The following is a 6,000-nucleotide window of genomic DNA, read 5'->3' on the forward strand; positions in this document are numbered from 1 at the left end:
TACTCATAGAGGGATCAGAAGTGGAGAGAATGAACAGTTTCTAGTTCCTGGGTGTCAAGATCTCTGAGGAACTAACCTCGTCCCAACATATCCATGCAGCTATAAAGAAGGCAAGGCAGTGACTATACTTCAATAGGAGTTTGAAGAGATTTGGTATGTCAAGGAGAGTATTCTGATAGGCTGCATCACTGTCTGGTATGGGGTGGGGTTGCTACTGCACAGGACCGAAAGAAACTGCAGAGGGTCGTGAATTTAGTCAGCTCCATCTTGGGTACTAGCCTACAAGGTACCAGGACATCTTCAAGGAGCAGTGTCTCAGAAAGGCAACGTCCAGTATTAAGGACCCCAGCACCCAAGGCATGCCCTTTTCTCATTGTTGCTATCAGGTAGGAGGTACAGAAGCCTGAAGGCACACACTCAGCGATTCAGAACAGCTTCTTCCCCTCTGCCATCTGATTCCTAAATGGACATTGAACCCATGAACACTACCTCACTATTTTAATATATATTATTTCTGTTTTTGCATGATTTTTAATTTATTCAAAATACATATACTGTAATTTATTTCTTTATTCTTCTTCTATATTATGTATTGCATTGAACTGCTGCTGCTAAGTTAACGTTTCATGACACATGCCAGTGTTAACCTGATTCTGATCTGTTAACAACAGAATTAAAGATCAGCCATTAAATAGCAGAATATTTCACCAGTTATGCCTAGATAACTATAAAGCGTTTGAATGCCTGCTTTTTCAGACTGAAGTGCATTGGTTATCAAAAGGCTGCTGGTTAAAACTTTTTTTTTAATCTTTTTGACACTGTGGTTGAATTTTTGCTCAAAGTCAACGAGAGCTTGGGAAACAAAATTGAACTTCACATGGAAATGTGGCATTCCTAGCCGATTTGGATGATAAAAAGAACTTTCTAAATATGAATCTGCTGGGTGTGAATTTTAATTTTATGCAGGCTAAATGTGCCTGGATTATTGAAAAGATGAAAATATATAAGCAAATATATAAACATTGTGAGAAGAAGGTTCTCACAGTTTCTGTGCATGGAAAGTATGGGTACTCTCTTTCACAGATGGTGATTTGCAAGAGTACTACTTACACCTGCAATCACTGAAGAAGTATTTTCAGAATTGATTCAAGGATTTGAAAGACCTGGAAGTCCCTGATTGGGTAATTAACCCATTTCTTTGCTAGGTTGAAGAACAGGGAGAGAACTTGCAAGAAGAAATTATCAAAATTCAGAATGGTGAAGAAGTAAAACTGATTTTCAAAAATGTCAGCTTTTGTGGTGTGTGGCTATAGTGTCATATGAAGTACCTAGACAAGTACTGAAGAAGTGTGTTGACTCAGCTTCATCTGCCCCATCACTGAAATATTCCTACAACCTATGGATTCACTTTCAAGAACTCTTCTTATCATGTTCTCAATATTTATTGTTTATTTAATTATTATCATTATTATTATTATTATTATTATTATTATTATTATTATTATTATTATTATTATTATTATTATTATTATTATTATTATTATTATTATTAATTTCATTTTGTATTTGTACAGTTTGGTGTCTTTTGCACTATGGTTGAACACCCAAGTTGGTGTGGTCTTTCATTGACTCTGTTATGTCTATAATTCCATTATGGATTTATCTTGCATGCCCACTAGAAAAGGAATCTTGGGGTTGCATGTGGTAACATAAATGTACTTGATAATAAATTTACTTTGAATTTTGAACTTTGTACTGTGCTAATGTCTTAGGCACCCTAGCTGTATATATGTGCCTATGTGCCTAAGACTTTTGCACAGTACTATATATAGTATTATTTATAATAAACTACCGAATAGACATCCACAGCATAGTAAATTATAAATTGTCCCCATTCAGGCCTGAAGGTATAATCACTTGGAGGATTTCTTGCTCTTGTGAGATAAAAGGGAACAGCATTACCTCATGATTTTTCTATGTTTCTTTACTGGCAGGTTATCCAAAGGGTTGGGGCCTTTGCCATCTTCCTTATATTTTGATATTTCTAATTGTGTTTGACCAAAATCATCACTTTAATTGGGAGCATCTTGTAATGAAAAAAAAGATTCTTTCATTGTTAATGAATGCAGACATTGGCTATGCCATGATAATCTCTGCAAATTCAACTCAAATTTAATCCACAAAAACCCTGTTACGTTAATTTGATTAAGAAGTGAGGGAGGATGGAAATGTTAATTTTAAATACTCATTGGAGAACAATTGTGCTTCTAAATAGGATTTATTCTTCATAGAATTATTTATTTAAAATATTTAAATTATAAAATTTTAAAGAGAAGTTTTGTAAAGATATATTAATTATGCTTCCTGTTCCTCAGAGGAGCTTTCCGTTTCTGAATACATTTCTCTCAGGGCTTTGGCTCATCTTAAAAGCGATTCCATAAAAATGATCATTTTTATCTCAGTTCATCAGCTCGGCTTGGAGATAATTGTCTTTTCTGCAATGGGGAGACAGCCTGCACAAAAACCATCGAGGGAGGCAAAGTAATTGGATTGAATTACTGGGTGTAAAGGAGTGAAGATGTTGTTTATAAGTGAACAGCAACAGGCATGGACTTGTTGCTCAAACTTCCATGACAACACACTGTGAATTATAGGTTCATACTATTTAACAGCATACAATGAGACCATTCAGCCCACTGCGGCTGTAAAGGGATAATCTATTAAGTCCCACTAATCCATTAAATTCTCTTACTCTTTCCCTTTAAGAATCAAGGACTTTATTCACCATATATATTTACATGTATTAGGAATTTGCTGTGGTGTGTTGGTCAAGGCACGACATGCAACACAAGTCAACATTCAACAGTTATAAATAATTATATAAAAATAAAGTTAGAAGTTAGAGAACAGAAATGGAATAAATGTGTAAATACAAGTGAAGTAATAGAAAGAAAGGTGCGGGGGCTAATGAGAATGATTGATCAGATTAACTACCTAGGTCACAGGGGTTCCCAACCTGGGGCCCATGAACTCCACAGTTAATGGTAAGGGTCCATGGCGTAACAAATGTTGGGAAACTCTGGCCTAGGAGACGAAGCTTGTAAGTTGCTGTGAATTATTTGTTTTAACAGTGCTATCGTGATTTCCAGAAGGAAGCTTTGGAAAAGGCCGTTTGGGGGGTAGGTAGTGAGTTTGATGATTTTCCCAACCTGCTTCTTCATCACAGAGACATATAAGTCCTGCAGTGATGGTAAGCTGCAGCCTTTTCTGATGATCTGACAGTTCACTGTAGTGTTTGTATATTGTGAGAGGATGCTGCATCAAATCAAACAGTAGTGGCTGATGTGAGGATGCTCTCTGTGATGGCAGTGTAGAACGCACTGGTGCAGTATGTGCTGGGGAAGATACTTTATTCCTTTTCATCCTTTTTCCAGTTTCCTCTTGAAAGTTGTTATACAATCCACTTTCTCTGTCCTTTCAGTCAGTGCATTCCAGATCATAACAAGGTGTAAAACCATTTCATTCACATTGCTTATATTCCTTTTACCAATTATCTTAAATGTGTGCCTTTTGATTACCAATGGCCCTGCATCTGGAAATAAAAATCTCTCTTTTTTTTTTATTTTACCAGAGCTTTTCATAGTTTTGAATGCCTCAGCTGGACCACCACCCAACTTGCCCTACTCTAAGGGCTGAGCCAAAGGGAAAAATAAGTTATTAATTAGGCCAGGAGGAGGATTAAATTAAGAAGAGATAAAATAGTGAGAGACAAGTAACCTAGAAAGACTTAAGAATGAAGGTTTCTTAAGAATGAAGACTTAAGAATGGAATAGAATATATTGCAGGGCATACATCTTGCCATCATATGTGTCTTTTTTGCTCCCTCATGACATCTATCCACGTGAAAAGCTTGTGCCTTCTGCATTGGAGAAATGCCGAACGTTTCAAAGTGATCATGCAGATGGTAGAGATTTTAAGCAGCATACATAAAATACTGGAGGAACTCAACAGATCAGACATCATCTATGGAGGGGAATAAGCAGTCGATGTTTCAGACTGAAACTCTTCATCAGGACCCTCCATAGATTCTGCCACACCTACTAAGTTCCCCCAACCTTACAGGCAAAGCCCTCTCCACAACTGAGCACATCTACACAAAGTGCTGCCATAACAAAGCATTGTTTATCATCAAGAACCCTGGCCATCCAGGCCAGGCTCTCTTCTCCCTACCACCCTCAGGAAGAAGGTACAAGAGCCTAAGATCTCACACCACCAGGTTCAGGAACAGTTATTACTGTTCAACCATCAGGCTCCTGAACTAGTGTGGATAACTTCACTCACTTCAACTCTGAACTGATTCCATGACCTATTGACTCATTCAAGCCCTCTACAACTCGTGTTCTCAGTATTATTTGCTTTTTTAAAAATTTGCACAGTTTGCCTTCTTTTTGCATATTGATTGTTTGTCAGTCTTTGTGTGTAACTTTGATTCTATTGCATTTCTTTGTTCTGTTGTGAATGCTTGCAAGAACGTGAATCTGAAGGTAGTACACGGTGACATATATGAATAAATTAATACATCTGCTGAATTTCACAATGTTCATACCCAGCAGCTGCATTACATTTGTCTTACGTTTTCTCATTGCAAGATATTCTGTCTCACATTCATTCCTGCATGGATGATAGAAAAATGGAGAGCTACATAGAGGGAAGGGTCAGGGTAAATTAAATGGTTTGAAAGGGATTGTGGGTTGAAAGGCCTGAACCCTGATGTAGTGTTTTCTATGTTCCATATTCCATATTCTATATTCCATGTTCTTTGTTCTGTGTTCCATATTCTATGTACTATGTTCTTCTCTGAGGATCATTACCCTATCAGTGTGGAGAGGTTTGTGAGTTCCTGAGATCTCGAGAGCAATGCTGTCTGGAGCTTAGCTCCGGGTGGGGTCACCCTTGGTGGATAAGGTCAAGAGCAAGATTCCAGACAGAAAACAATCCCGCCAAGATTTCAAAGGTGCAGCTGGTGGAAGGTGACTCGTCAGAATGGCAGCGAAGGTGAAGGGAAGTCGCAGTAGAAAAGGGTTCTCAGTTGCCTTGCACTCCATGCCACTGGACTGATGCCCATGCATCTACCTGCCCACATTAGCCATGGACAGATGTTCTCCATTAAGAGAATCTCTCCTAATATCCTGGATTAAGCCCTGCGCTGAATAAGGAGGCAGGTTTGGATCAACGTCTGCAGCTGCATGGAAACCCATCAATAGACAACACCTTAGAGAAACATCATGCTGGACTCGAGTGATCGCTCTACTGCTACGATGTTCTTTCTGTGTGCTCACCAACTCCATTGATTCACCCTCCACACATCCACACTAGGGCTAACTTACGGTGGTCATCTTAGTGGGGAAAGCAATTTAGTTCACTGAGGAACACTGGGATCAAGCCAGGGTCCCTGAGCTGTGAGATAGCAGCACTAACTCAATGTCACTGAGTAGTCAGATTTAGGCTTATACTCTTTCAGAGCCACTGAATGGTAGAATTGTACCTGATTTGACCAGGTCACCTATAAATGATGAGCTTTGTCTAACAGATAATGCAGTGCATCATCATGTTAAACTGACCTGGAATTGATCATCAACAGAGTCACCTTCAAGATCCTTGGCCTGCATAGGCTCAAGATCATCAGGGTGGGGCGGGGGCAAGGGGTGGAGGACCAACATCAGCATTCATCTTGAGAGAACTAGAATATAAAAGCAAGGATGTAATTATAAGGCTTTATAAGCCAATGGTCAGACCACACTTGGAGCATTTGATGGCTCTGGGCCTGTACGCAATGGAGTTACAAGGTTAATTGGGGGACCTCATTGAAACCTATTGGATATTGAAAGGTCTAGATAAAATGGACTGAGAGAGGATCTATAGTAGGGGAGGCTAGGACCAGAGGGCAAAGCCTCGGATTACAATGATGACCCTTTGGAATAGAGATTGAGGAAGAATTTC

The sequence above is a fragment of the Hypanus sabinus genome, chromosome 16, assembly GCF_030144855.1.
Source record: "Hypanus sabinus isolate sHypSab1 chromosome 16, sHypSab1.hap1, whole genome shotgun sequence".
Classification (NCBI taxonomy): domain Eukaryota; kingdom Metazoa; phylum Chordata; class Chondrichthyes; order Myliobatiformes; family Dasyatidae; genus Hypanus; species Hypanus sabinus.